We start from the raw sequence: 15,011 nt of genomic DNA, 5'->3' as shown, positions 1-15,011 counted from the left end.
TCAATCAGAATCGTCAGCAACCTCAGCAGAACCAACGACAGCAGCAGGGTAACAACAAAGGATGCTTTCAGTGTGGAGCTGAAGGCCACTTCAAGAAAGATTGTCCCCAACTGAACCAGAACAACAACAACAATCAGGGGAATGGTAACAATGGGAACAACAACAACAATGGTGCTAGGGGACGAGTGTTCGTGATTGGTCAAGGTGAAGCAAGGAATGATCCCAACGTGGTGACGGGTAAGTTCCTTCTCGACGACTTTTATGTTACAGTCTTATTTGATTCGGGTGCCGATACTAGCTATGTGTCACTAGAAGTTAGTAAGATGCTTAAGCGTATTCCTACACCCCTGAGCGACAAGCACACTGTAGAGCTAGCTAATGGTAAGAGTTTGGAAGCCTCACACGTAGTCAAGGGTTGCCAGCTTATTCTCGCTAACCAGACCTTCTCTATTGATCTTATTCCTATTGTCTTGGGTAGTTTCGACGTTGTCATTGGAATGGATTGGTTATCCCAACACCGAGCAGAGATTCTTTGTAACGAGAAGATCGTCCGTATTCCTGGTCTAGGTAGTGAACCTCTCATGATTCGTGGCGACAAGAGAAGTGCTGTTGAGAACATTATCTCTCTTCTTAAAGCCCAGAAATGCTTACGAAAGGGCCACACTGCGATTTTGGCTCTAGTTACTGATACCACAGGAAAGGAGAAGAAGCTAGAAGATTTTCCCGTTGTACGCGACTATCCCGAGGTATTCCCTGAGGAATTACCTGGTCTTCCGCCCCATCGCCAAGTCGAGTTTCAGATTGATCTAGCTCCTGGAGCCGCGCCTGTAGCCCGTGCACCTTATCGTTTAGCGCCATCAGAATTGGAAGAACTCTCCACGCAACTACAAGAACTCTTGGATAAGGGTTTCATTCGTCCTAGCTCATCGCCTTGGGGAGCTCCAGTACTATTTGTGAAGAAAAAGGACGGTACCTTCAGAATGTGTATCGACTATCGAGAACTCAACAAGGTGACTGTGAAGAATCGTTATCCTCTACCGCGTATTGACGACTTGTTCGACCAGTTGCAGGGGTCGAGCTACTATTCAAAGATCGATCTGAGATCGGGATATCACCAGCTGAGAGTTCGGGAAGAGGATGTCTCTAAGACGGCCTTTAGGACTCGATATGGGCACTATGAGTTTCTGGTCATGCCGTTTGGGCTGACGAACGCACCGGCAGTTTTTATGGATTTGATGAATCGAGTGTGCAAACCGTACCTGGATAAGTTTGTTATAGTCTTTATCGACGACATCCTGATCTATTCTAAGAGCAAAGAAGAGCACGAACAACATCTACGACTTATTTTGGAACTCCTTCGGAAGGAACAGCTTTACGCAAAATTCTCGAAATGCGACTTCTGGCTTCGTGAAGTCCATTTCCTAGGGCATGTGGTGAACAAGGATGGGATTCACGTTGATCCATCCAAAGTGGACTCTATTAAGAACTGGCCTGCGCCTCGCACACCAAAGGAAATTCGCCAATTTTTGGGATTGGCAGGTTACTACAGGAGATTCATTAAGGATTTTTCTAAGATCGCGCAGCCTCTCACCCTACTAACACAGAAAGGCGTTATTTATCATTGGGGAAATGCACAAGAGTTAGCTTTTCAGCATCTAAAGGATAGACTTTGCAGTGCACCTATCCTTTCACTGCCAGAGGGCACAGAAGATTTTGTGGTTTACTGTGATGCATCAATTCAAGGTCTTGGTTGTGTATTGATGCAACGAGATAAAGTCATAGCTTACGCCTCACGACAACTCAAAGTTCACGAGAAGAACTACACGACACATGATTTAGAGCTGGGAGCTGTTGTTTTCGCACTTAAACTATGGCGGCATTACCTGTACGGAACCAAGTGCGCCATCTACACCGACCACAGAAGTTTAGAACACATATTCAAGCAGAAGGAACTGAATATGCGGCAGCGACGATGGGTCGAGCTGCTGAATGATTACGAGTGCTCTATCAGGTATCACCCGGGCAAGGCCAATGTTGTGGCAGACGCCCTCAGTCGGAAGGACACTACGCCTAAGCGCGTAAGAGCCTTACAACTCACGATCCATTCTAGTCTACCTTCGCAAATACGAGCTGCTCAGATAGAAGCACTGAAGCCAGAAAACATTAGAGCTGAAGCACTACGCGGGTCAAGGCAACGTTTAGAACAGAAGGAAGATGGTGCTTATTATGTAACAGGACGCATTTGGGTCCCACTCTATGGCGACTTACGAGAACTTGTGATGGATGAAGCGCACAAATCTCGCTACTCGGTACACCCTGGTTCGGACAAGATGTACCACGATATTAAAACCACGTATTGGTGGCCTAGCATGAAGGCCCACATAGCAACTTACGTCAGCAAGTGTTTGACTTGTGCGCGAGTCAAGACAGAATATCAGAAACCTTCAGGCCTACTTCAGCAACCAGAGATACCACAATGGAAATGGGAGCAAATTTCCATGGATTTCGTTACTGGCCTACCTAGATCACAGCGCGGAAACGATACTATTTGGGTGATCGTGGATCGACTCACGAAATCCGCACACTTTTTGGCAATCAAGGAAACGGATAAGTTCTCCACTCTAGCGGAGATATACCTCAAGGAAGTTGTTTCGAGGCACGGGGTGCCCACTTCTATCATCTCTGATCGAGATGCACGTTTTACTTCGGAACTGTGGCAGGCAATGCACAAGTCTTTTGGCTCACGTTTAGATATGAGCACAGCATATCACCCACAGACGGACGGGCAGTCCGAGCGTACTATTCAAACCTTAGAAGACATGCTTCGCGCTTGTGTAATCGACTTTGGCAACAGCTGGGAAAGACATCTGCCACTCGTGGAATTCTCGTATAATAACAGCTACCACACCAGCATTAAAGCTGCTCCGTTTGAGGCATTGTACGGACGTAAATGCCGGTCACCCCTCTGTTGGGCAGAGGTGGGGGATAGTCAAATCACTGGTCCAGAACATGTGGTAGACACTACTGAGCGGATCGCTCAAATACGACAACGCATGGCGGCCGCTCGTGACCGTCAGAAGGCATACGCCGATAAGGGCAGGAAACCACTCGAGCTCCAGGTTGGGGAGCGGGTTTTACTCAAAGTTTCACCCTGGAAGGGTGTGGTTCGTTTTGGTAAACGCGGCAAACTCAACCCACGATACGTTGGACCTTTCGAAATTCTTGAGAAAATAGGCAAGGTGGCCTACAGACTGAAATTACCAGCAGAACTCGGTGCAGTTCACAACGTTTTCCATGTGTCAAATCTGAAGAAGTGTCTGTCAGATGAGACGCACGTAGTTCCTCTGAAGGAACTCACGATCGACGAACAGTTGAAATTCGTCGAAGAACCTGTCGAAATCACGGACCGGGATGTTAAGGTCCTCAAGAGCACTAGAATACCTCTTGTTCGAGTTCGTTGGAACTCACATCGCGGCCCAGAGTTTACCTGGGAGCGCGAAGATCGGATGAAACAAAAGTATCCCCAACTGTTTGAGAACAGTACAAACGCTACTGAGGCTGAAGCTACGGAATTTCGGGACGAAATTCCAGATCAACGGGGGGTGGATGTGACACCCCAGGAAAACCGGGAAAACCATGCAACTTAACTAGCTTCCTCAGTGAGTGCCATCAAATTTCGGGACGAAATTTCTTTCAACTTGGGGATGATGTGACAACTCGAAATTTAGAACCTTTCGTTGTAACTTACTTGTACGTTATGTGATTAGTTGAATGATTAAACTTAATGATAACGTGAACTTTTATGTGCTTTGTTTTGTGTGCATTGTATGTATATATGTATGTGTGTTATATGTGAACCGAGAACCCGACACGAAACTACAAGGACCCGACTCGAGACCATGTGGTCTCGAGTGAACCGGAACCATTAGGCCGGTTTGGGCCTTTGGCCGGTTGGGCCATTGGGCCGAAAACCCTTAGCCGAAACCCATAGGGTGCACACACTTGGAACTTTGACTATAAATACACTACCTTAGTTAGTGTTACCATTTTGTTGAACATTACAACACACACTCTCCTACTTCTCTCTCTCACCTAAACTCTAGAACACAAACACACTCCATCATTCTTGGATCTTTGGACTTGGATCGGCTCACACTCACACCCGGTTGGAAGCTTTTCACACACCCTCGAAACCCATAACCGGTTAGTGTTCTTGATGTTTTGTTGAATGTTAGTGTGTTCATGTTATGTTTGTATGAGATTATGTGACAATATGTTAAGTTGTTGAGTTATACATAGAAATCGGTTCATGAATGTTCTTGTTATGTGTTGAAATTTGCATAAAGGCTTGATGTTGAAAATGGGTTCATTGTATGTTAAAAAGGGTGAATGATGATATTGGTTGCACTTGGATTAGATCCGAAAAGTTTGGGTGTTTATACTATGAAAATCGGCTAATGAATATGTTTGTCAAGTAGGATGCATGCTAGTAAAATTGTATCTTGATAGTTGTTCATGATTTTGGGTGAATAAGTGGTTAATATGTTATGAACTTGTTGAATATATGTGTTTGAATATGTGAAGAACACTTTGAATGATAGTTAAGAATATGAAAACCCTTGTGATTTTGATCCATCCTTGACTAGTAACCTGATTAGGAAAACTGTTAGTGGAATTCTATTGGTTATTTCCGGATTTGGGCCTGATTATACTGTACCATTAATCTGACCATCTGCATCAACACGTGAACTTGAAAACGACAGCTTACCGACTCGCAATCACCCGTTGCGACTCGCAACCACAGCGTGATGACTCGAGACCACGCGGTTGCGACTCGCAACCATAACAGGACAAGCCGAGACCGCAGGTTACGAGTCCCGTTGCGACTCGAGACCTCAGCATGATGAACCGAAACCATGGTTGCGACACCGGTTGCGACTCGCAACCATCCATGATCAACACACAGCATGACTCGAGACCATGCTTGCGAGTCCGGTTGCGACTCGAGACCACACTTTTGGGCCTTAGTTAGTGGGCCGGACTTATGAACTTCTGTGCTACTGTTGATGAGTTATTTGGGCCTGTTATCACGAGCCCAACTGTTTGGACTTTGAACATGTGATTAACTGTTACCTATGAACTGCTACTGATTAAACGTGCTTGCCAAACGTGTTGAACATTTGTGCACTACTTGGTTCGAATCTGATTATACGTGATATCCGTGTTAGGACGTTATTGACTACTTGCGACTTGATTGACTTTCTGTGTTTGACTGCCGAGCAAACCAAGGTGAGTTCACACCCTTACAAAGCATGGGATTCCCTGGGTTGGGAACGGGGTTAAGGAACGTGGGTTCCTCGTCTACCTTGGGTAGGACGTCAGTGGTTCAGGAATGTAATTCCTCGTCCGGATGGACGGATAAACGTACTAGACTAAAACTCTATCACGAAGTCCCTCCTTTTTGTATCGACTAATCGCCGGGCCAATGGCGAGCGGGTCATTAGTTAGATAGCGCTATTTAGGTCTGACAAGCCTCACACCGTGCCGCAGAGGACGGGCGTGAACTAATGGATCTGGGGCACGTCAATGATGATAGACATTGATGTTTTCAGGGCACATAAACATGACTACAGTCAGCAATCGATACGGTAACGAGTCTAGTATACACATGGGGTAGCCCCCACGGCTGGAGAGCCAGATGATGTACATGGGGTAGCCCCCACGGCCGGAGTGCCGGAGTAACTGGGAACGAACTGGTCACGTTTTTAAACTAAGGGGTAACCCCCACGGCAGGATGCCAGATAAAGTAAACTGTTTTCGAAACAACTAAAACGAACGCCCACCCGTGAACTCACTCAACTAGTTGTTGACTCGTTACTACATGCTTTGCAGGACCATAGGTACTCAGTGGGAGCTTGCATGGAGGAGGATCGTTGTGGGACAGGGATTGCTACAAGACTATGTTAAACTTGAAACTTTTGGAACTTATGTTATAACTTTAAACTTATGCTTCCGCTTGCAACTTAAACTTATTTGTTTTGGAACACCAATCGTGAATGGTTAAACTTTTATAACTATTTATATGCTTGTTCAGTATGATTGGTGGCTGGATCCTGGTCAGTCACGCCTCCAAGCGGTAGTACTCCGCAGGTGGGATTTTGGGGGTGTGACACTACTTACCCACAAGAGGGGGATACCGGTGCCGATGCTCCGGCCGGTTATATTACTTTGTGGGTAGATTTTTTCACCGAAGGCAACCTTCGGTTGCCGGTGACGGTGTTCGTTGCGGAGGTGTTGGAGTACTACCATCTCCATATCTCCCAACTTAGTCCCTTTGGGATGTTCCGAATCAGGAACTTTGAGTATACCTTCCGTGCCCATGGCTTGCCCATTACTGTTGAGAATTTCTGGCGGTTTTACCAGTTGACGGTGAACACCGGATTTTTCTCTTTTAATCAACGTCGTGGGAGTTTGAAGTTGATGACACCTCCGAAGGGTGTGACCCATTGGAAGATGAAGTTCTTCTATGTTAAAGCCTGTGCGGTATATGCCAATATGACTTTCCGGGATGTCAATATTGGTGTTACTGATGAGGACATCCCTGTTGCCACCGCGAAGACTGTGGATTGGTTCTCTAGGCTGCGGCCTATTGAACTCAAGAAGTTAGACAACAACCAGCTGTGGGTGTTGCGGATGATGCTTACGAGGCCGGACAGGAAGGCAAGACCCGTTCTGCGGGAAAAAAGTGGTGGTAAGCCTGTTGCTTTTTATTGTTTTTCTTGCTTCGTTATCCTTGTAGTAATATGCATGCATGTGTTGTATCAGTGGATGCGGTTGGCTTGTGGAGGATGTTTGAGCCCGATTTCGAGGGCCAAGTTGATCTGATTCCGGTTGAGTTGCGGGAAGGTTTCAATTTAGAAATTGTTGGTAACTTCCGTGTACCCAGACGTGATGTGGTGCAGGCACCCGTGCCAGAAGGCGCAAAAGGTATTTTCTAAGTTGTACTTGTTTTCCCCGTTCGTCTTTGTAATTTGTTTGCTTGATTTCTCCCATGCAGCTATTCTTGCGGACTTGGGGAAGTTTGAAAAGCGCATCCCCAAGAAGCACGTAGAGAAGAAGCAGGTGAAGAAAACCACGCGGGGTCGTGGTAAGGGGAGGGCTGAAGGCTCAACTGTCCCTCCTTCGGTGTCTCAGGCCGCAGGTACCTATCAATCCTGTTATCACAGATATACCGATTACGTGGTAGTATCTGATACCCTTGTGGGTTTGGGTGTTCTAGGTAGTGGTGCGGCTGCGGGTGGAACTGCTGCGGGTCCCCCCGTTGTTGGTGATAAGAGAGAACCAGAGCAAAAGGCTGCTGGTGGTGGTGAACCAAAACGTCGGAAACTGCAGTCGAAAAGGGCTGCTCCGGCGCAAAAGAAACCTGCGGTTGCTGCTGGTGAGTATAACTTGTTTCATTGTTTTGTATGCACAACATATTGGATTAACAGTTATTGCTTTTTGTATTGCAGAATCCCAAGAGGCAGGTCTTTCATTTTTTGATTTCCCTTCGTCTCCCGTGCATACCGTTACTGCGGATGCGGGGGTGCCGACGGAGCCTGCGGTGCCCAAGGAGCCTGCGGCACCATTTGTTCGCGATCCCACCGTGCAGGTGGAGAAGACGGTGGAGAAGACTGCTTCCCAGATTTTTGATACTGTGGATTCCTCCGACAATCTAATCTCTCCCAATGAGGATGATGGATTGGACTTTAGGTTTTCAGATGCTGGGAAACAGAAGTCTGATGCTGAGGTGCGGCAGCATGGTGCTGAGCCGCAGAAATCTTCTGCTGGTGAGAAGGTTACCGGTTCGGTTGCCGGTGGTGCGGGTGATGATGGGCCTCCAATTCAGCCTGAGGAGTCTGAATTGGAGTATTATTACCGCACCTATACCCAGGGTCGAAGTACTGTTTATCACCGACCCCCCTGGACTGTGATGCAGGGGGATGATATCTCCAACGACCCTTCCGCGTGCAGGGAGATTTTGGGTGGTCTGGGCACCCCCTTTGAAGTTGAACGTGCCCGTGCCGCACCCCGTGAGCTGCGCATCAACCAACTTTCTACCATGCTAGTAGGAAGTTCCATAGTGGCGAACGCCATTTTGGAAGACTACAAGGTGTTAGGCCGCAGGGAGGAGGAAGCTGCTCGCTTGCGGGCCGAAGCGGAAGAGTTGGTTAAGGCTGCTCGTGCGGGTGCGGAGCAGCTTGAGAGGGATAGAGCTGCTTTTGAGAAGCATAAACAGACCTCGGAGTGGGCTGCCACTGCTCAGCTGAAACAGGTTCGTACTCTTGCCAAACTCCTTTCTGATGAACGCAAGAGTTGGAACGAAAAGTTTTCCAATGAGCGCAAGAAGTGGAATGAATCCTGTGCTAAGCAGAATGACAATTTGTTTCGTGCTCGTCAGGAGTTGACGAATGCCAAGGCAGCGAATGTCACGACCCCCGACCCCATCTAGCCGGAATCGGTGCCGTGAGCAGTCCAGTGGTACCGGTGATTATTTTAAAAACATTGCAGCGGAAATTTCATCAGGACCGTGAGTTAGGAAAAATATCAGAGTTTAGAAACACCGGATTTTATTTAAATGGATGGAATAAATTCCAAGTTTTACAAAGGTAGCTTTTAATGAAAACAATATTTCTTAAGTTGATTTAATAAAATAAGCCACTTCTTGAAGTCTTTTAGTGCCGGATTCAATCCTTACTCCAATCTACTGTAATCACCTGAAACGCGTTTTAAAAAGGTTTTGTCAGCGGGAAATACTGAGTGAGTTCATTCATTTTACTGAAAACGACACATTTGTTATAATTTACAGTATTAAGAGTTTTTACATATGTTTATTATCAACCAACATTTCCAAGAATAGGTATTTGTCACAGACCAGCTCTGTGACTGTGGTCATATCACCATTGGCTGGCCCAATGAGTGACGTATGTCACAATTAGGCTCGCCCACCTAATGTGAAGGAAACAATAATAACAATACTGTGCACAATACCCCACATACCGGCTGTAATTTGGTGATTACATAAACTTAATCACTGTAATTATAACTCTGAAAAATGATTTGGAGTATTGTAAAACAGTTGATAAAAAGAGAATGACTCACATATCAGCATGCAGGATTGAGTTAACAAACTTCCTGATTCTACTTCTTCCGATAATTAAGCATGTACTTTATTATTCTGGATCTTCTGATGATTTAATAGTTTGTTTGATTGTAAGGGTGTAGTTGGGAGTGTTTTTGGTGGTTTAACAGAATAGAATACGTATTGGTGTAAAACCCAAATCAAACCTTAACGGTAGTCATGAGATTCGAACCTTAACGAATTTCACAAAAACCGGGTTAATGATCAATACAGCAGTTACGATAATTTCCCGAGATCAAATTCTCACAATGAATGACCAAGTGCAATACTTCAACTCATTTATCAAAATGACAAACGACAAAGTATAGTACTTCAACTCATTATCGAATTATCGACAACGACAAAGTACAATGCTTCAACTCATTTATCAAAATGACAAACGACAAAGTATAGTACTTCAACTCATTATCGAATTATCGACAACGACAAAGTACAATGCTTCAACTCATTTATCGGATTACCGACAAACGACAAAGCATAACCCAATGTGGGCGGCACTTAGGTATTCCTTGGATATATTTATCACTCGGAAAATGAATCGTAATAGCGATTGAGTTATTACCCTGTTATTGCGGCAGAATTTCGAGGTGTGTGTGTTAATTGTGATAAACAGAACAGAAATCGGTGCCTGAAGCGAATTTCTTCGTCGAACCAACGCACAGAAGCCAGTCCCAACCTCTACTATTTATAGCTGGAATTTAGTCCCCCTCGCGCCACGCGAGGGGTCCCCTTGTTCCTGTCGCGTGGCGCGACAGGTCGCCTTTCACCATAGGGTTGCCACGCTTAGGAGTAGGCTAGCTGAGTCGATAATTCGGCCAATAGTATTTAGACAACGTTTTTACGAAGATAATCGTCAACTAGGTTTTGCCCCCCTTGAGTTTTAGGGGTTCTGATCCTGATTCTGATTGCTATGAAAATTTTAGGATTTGTGCAGGTTTACTTGGGTGTCTCAACTATGGTTCCCTATTGGGTAAATAAAATAATAGGCATGACTTTTGATGAAAGTTTGTTTACAAAATAGAAATAATAAATAATAATAGTTTTGGGATAATTCACAAAAAGAGAATAAAATGGTGAGAAAAAGGAATGGACCCACTGTGTAACTTTAGGGTTCAACTAGAAGGACTCCTGGTATAAATTTTGGGTATAACTTTTAAAATATATAATGCACCCGTGTTAAGTATAGTACCCCTAAATCAACCTTGTCCCGATGTCCCGAGACCAAATCCCAACAACTTAGTCAGGCAGAGCCCTGAGGCTCAGATCAATCGGAAAGGGTAGCGGTGATCGAGGGTTACAATACTTAAAACGAGGCAAGGCTTTTATTATTATCAGTATAATATAAAAGAGATAAAATTTTGAATTAGAGAAAGAGAGGGGCGTTTGAGAGTAAGAGCAAGAAATTGAGCGACTTCTCAATGTCTACCCTGCTTGCTATTTATACTACTTTCCATGAATGTTAGAGTAAGTTTTTATGAGATTCCTTTTTATTGGAATTGTTACACGTATACTAATTCTTGACACATACACATATTTAATAAATTTTACATTAATAGTTTTGATTCTTCTTTGCAAACTAGACACGTATGAACAAAATATTATATTATTATTTTTGATTCTTTTGCTATTCACCAAATGGCAGTTTCCCTTCTATACGTGTATATTATGAAATTCAATGTTAGGTATGATTATTATTATTATTATTAAAATTTTCTTTTTCTTAAAATCCACATATCGATTGATATGTTAATATTATTTTAGTACTTTATTTATTATAATGAATTCAACTGTTTTATTGGTTTGGTGCGTATAATTTCTAAAATATAACGTTCTAGAAAATAATAAATATGTCTTTGGAATGAGAATATTTATATCTATATTTTGAACCAAGTTTTATTAAAAATAGACTATGTTCAAATACAATGTATGTTTATAATTTAATTATTATATGGTTCCTAGGCCCGTCTAGGTACTTCATATTTCTAATATTCAACTTACCCGTAAGCTACTTGGCTAATAATATAAGTTTTTTATAAACTTTTATTTTATTAGAAAGGTCACCCATATACAGGCCAATTAATTAATATAATATTTCAACCAACTTTATAAAATAGTGTTTAAAACTATTTGGGTGGAATATTTATATTAGAAATAAACTAGTTACTAGTTACTAGTGGTTAATAAATTTAACCAAACCTTATAATTTATGTGATAAAAATTGGTATGTTACATTCTCCCCACCTTGTTTTAAATCTCGTCCTCGAGATTTGGGTTACGATATTTCTTTTAGAGTTATGTTACTTTTTGATCAAAAAGAATAATATTAAGGTAAATGATACCAAATTAAAATATCAAATTTTGTGACTATGAGTTGTATAATAGATAGGACTCAATGGTTCAACTGAATTAGTGTAGGAAATTGATGACAAACGAATGAGATGAAATTGTATAGTTTTCAAGGTGACTAGGTTCAGGCCAAAAGATATATGATAAATAGATTTTAAAATAAATGTGAAGGACTTTTGGAATCAATAAAATTCTTCATTAAAAGAAATCTTACTTGACTGATAACTGAGGAAGATTTAGAATTGATAGGTTCAAATGAAATAAAAGTATGAAAATGAATTGTCAAATATTTGAGGTATGAAAAATCAATGTGCTGAGATGAGTGAATTTGTAAAGATACACCAGAAGATGATAAAGTTAGTGTATTATTGTTTAGATATCCAAGTTGTTTTTGGTATGACTAACCATTATGGTATATTTGTATAGCAATTGTAATATATATATTATTTGTTTCACATTTGTAAATGGTTACTACTTTCAAATAAATATTATTTTAGTATTTATTATACTATGTAAAATAACTTATATTTATTATGTAATATAGATTACAAAATACTGTAGTGAAGTTATTACATTTACAAAATATTTTAGTATTATGATTTTGTAAAAGAATCACTATTATTTATAACTTTTAAATGAAAGTTGTGAATAAAAGGAGTAAAAGTTTTTGTAAAATATTTTATATAACACTGGGTCAATTCTATGTGATTACTTATTTTTATTTTGAAACCATATAGCGTTGTAAAATGTACTTACAAATGTTGTGGTGACTATTCTTTATGTATTACAATGTTCTTCTAACCCAATGTAGTCGCTGACTACTATATTATTCTTATATGGTTATTTTCTTGCTAGAGTGTTATAGTACATAGTTATCACAAAATATGTGATACATAATTATTTGTATAATTTTATTCGTAAAAATATGTCTTCTCTTTTTAGTACAAAGTAAAATATTTTTATATATAATTAAAATTTACTAAATAAGTATGATGACTTAATTAACTAGTCATTATCACGGCGGATATTGGTTAGTGCTGCCTTGTTTAAGCATAGGTGGCCAGTCCATGCCTAACTAAGGCTAGACTATTCAATACCTGTCCTTGACAATAATCCTAGTATCTGAAAATAATAATACCAATAATATTACTAATAATAAAATTGATATTAATTGTCAATAATAAATGCATAAACTTAAATGAGAATATACTTTAAACAAAATTTTATACGTAAAAATATAATTTCTTTACCTTAATGGTTTTAACAAAATTTTAATTACAGAAATACTATATTGTAAGTTTCTGTATATAATCAATTAAGTTTATACAATGTTTTTCGATTAATGATGATAAGGTAAGAAATATCACGAAAGGCTCGATTGGTTGTAAGGACTACGGAATTTAGGACATGAAATGGTGGATCATTATTTTAGCACATAGTTGTGTTAAGATTGCTTTTATAAAATAAATTAACAAAGCGGATTCAATATAGATAACTAAATAATTAAATCCTAGATTAGCGCAATCTTCAATTTTTTTTTTTTTTTTTTTTTTTGTAAAAATGTCGTTACGAAGTGCTCGTAATCAAAGAGACGATTTGATGAATTCGAAGACTAAACAAGCATGTTATGGTTTAAGAAAATTGAAGTGCTTGTTAGGACTATTTTGAATATTATGGTTTCAATTCATCATATGGGACTTTGAATTGAGTACGTATTGCGAGCAAGTTAACTGGGTTTGGATAAAACGAGTTTTAATAAGGAAGTTTGGACATGATCACAACAGAAATCATGTGTACTTTTCAAAAGAAAATCGAGTTTTTTAAGAAATTCATTGATTCGATATTAAAGAGTCATCGCTTTGTAAAAACGTGGTTTACAATGAAAAGATCAAGTATAGCGAAATGATATTTGAGCTTTTGATAAAACAACAAATTGGAATGATGTCCTCTTATGGTCTTTATAATTGAAATGAACCACATGCGTAACAAACAGTGCATGTGTAGCGTGTGGATTTATCAAGAAATGAAATGAATCAATATTTGCTACTATGAAAGAAATCCTCATGGTATGATGACTATTAGAGGAAGTAGAAACACGAAAGTCAACTTTTTATAGGCAGAAGTCAGAATTGCAACGAAAGAAATATAAGAACTTCTTATCTGAAATTTCGTGTGATAACTATTTGTTAAATGACATTATCAGAGAATGCCAAATGAAGTGAAATGAAATAGGGAAATTGCAAAACTATATGACTTCTTTTGTAGTGCTAATAATTATGACTCAGGTTAGACTATGCACCGATGTTTGTGAAATATTGTTCCAACGTACCTCAGCGATATTTTTATCGTTTGTAAGATCATGTGGCAAAGTGCCGATTTTTGATTTAGGAGTTCTTTTACTGATGGAATTAGTGTAGGTATTATCGTGCCTAATTTATATTTTTCAAAGATTTTGCCTTTGGAAGTCGTGTGTGATAAACTTCGACATCTGCGGATGTATAATTTTAAGTTTCATGTGTTTTCTTGTGCATTAGCACAACTTTACCGGCTTCTTACTGGCGTTAGTAGTTTATGGTAACGTATTGGAAATTCTTATATTTTTGATGGTGTCCCAACTTAATGGGTTTCCATTTATTATTGTTGCTCGAGTTACGAGGTTGATGATCAAACAAAATAATGTTTGATATCGATATAGGTAAGAGATTCTTGATAAAGGAATCTAAATTTATTATTGACACATATACTTGTGCTTTATCCTTAATTATCAATTGTTATGGCTTTTGAAATTTCTTATAGATATACATATCTATATAATCATATATTTCACATGCTGTAATATACATACCCTTTATAAGGTTAATGTATTTAACAGATTCTTATTTCCAAAAACAAGTCTGATGTCAGGCCATGATACTTATTTAGGGAAATCTTGTCACTTGTTTGACATTTTATATACCCCATCTTACCCGGTTCGCGCCGGAGAGGTAACCTCAGTATATCCGGACAAGCTGGAGAGTCTGCTACTCTATACCCAGTTTTGCCGGAGAAAATTTTCTATTTCCCATAAATAGTATCTTTTCAAAATTTTAAAAGTGTCTCTTTTATTAGGACTTTTATCCAGAATCAAGGAAATTTGTATTCCCATAACATATCTTATTCTAGACCAAATAATATCAATAAGCAAGAATAAATAGCAATTAAGTGCTATTGCCTGCTAACCGTCATTCTTATGACATACCAGTATCCATTACATTATATTTATATAAGTAATTTACCTTAAAGTTTATTTTAAGGCAAAATTCTTAAGTTCAAGTCTAAATATCATTCAGAATGTTACCAGATAATATTAAGTTTCTAACTTTCCGTTTAAGCTTAGGTATTATTATTATAACACCTACTTGCTCTAAACATGTGGCTTAGTTTATACTAAGGCATCTTTTCTTATGTTCAAGTCTAAATTCTATCAGATGTGCTACCAGTTAAT

This window comes from Helianthus annuus, chromosome 17 (genome assembly GCF_002127325.2).
Source record: "Helianthus annuus cultivar XRQ/B chromosome 17, HanXRQr2.0-SUNRISE, whole genome shotgun sequence".
Taxonomy (NCBI): domain Eukaryota; kingdom Viridiplantae; phylum Streptophyta; class Magnoliopsida; order Asterales; family Asteraceae; genus Helianthus; species Helianthus annuus.
Note: the sequence above shows the minus strand (reverse complement) of the source record.